Source organism: Fukomys damarensis, unplaced genomic scaffold (assembly GCF_012274545.1).
Source record: "Fukomys damarensis isolate Sample0158 unplaced genomic scaffold, DMR_v1.0_HiC HiC_scaffold_4, whole genome shotgun sequence".
Taxonomy (NCBI): domain Eukaryota; kingdom Metazoa; phylum Chordata; class Mammalia; order Rodentia; family Bathyergidae; genus Fukomys; species Fukomys damarensis.
Window position 1 is genome coordinate 45,343,175 of NW_022900916.1, and position 675 is coordinate 45,343,849.

Consider the following 675-nt stretch of genomic DNA (forward strand, 5'->3'; position numbering starts at 1 on the left):
ATACACATATACATTTACAAAGAATTTTCAAATAGCATGTATGTATTTCATTTTAAAGTTTTCTAGAGCTTTTACCAAATTCACTTATTCTCTGGTGGGAAAAAAAAACAAACCTTTTCATAAGTCAACACCACACATGTTGCACTAGCAGTCTTTTTAAAATCCATTATCTTTTTTATGGATTTAAAACATAAGGAACTAAGGAATCTCTGTTGCTGCCTCTTTATGCTCTCCCAACTTGTGGCCAACTCTATCTGAACTGTGATTCTGTGGTACCATTCTTCCCAATTTTTGCATCAATTACTTTTACTACGTCAAAGTCCAGGTCTGTTGTTTTTGATTGTTTGATTCATTGATTTGGTTTGTTTTTACTAACAGCAGACTCTTTATTAGCGTGTACAATCTCAACAGGAGAGTTGAGGATTTAGCTCAGTGGTTCCGCTGCCTGCCTTGCAAGTGCAAGGACCAAGTTGGATCCCAGGTAAACCCCCCACCAAATTCTCCTCCAGTTCCTCTAAACAAGAGAGACTTGTGATCACAGTTCCTACCCAAAATACAATTTCCTTAATCAGTAGAGTTCTCAGAAGTTTGCAAAGACAAGACTTTTTAAATCAGGCATTAATTTATACACAATCCAATAATTTTTTTTTTTTTTTTTTTTTGGGGATCGAACTC

At 35.4% G+C, this 675-nt stretch overlaps 1 long non-coding RNA gene across 1 annotated transcript in view; it reads left to right on the forward strand.

Annotated features, from left to right (window-relative positions):
* LOC104869933 overlaps positions 1 to 675 on the forward strand; it is a 16,824-nt gene that overhangs the window by 15,125 nt on the left and 1,024 nt on the right. The window lies entirely within an intron of this gene.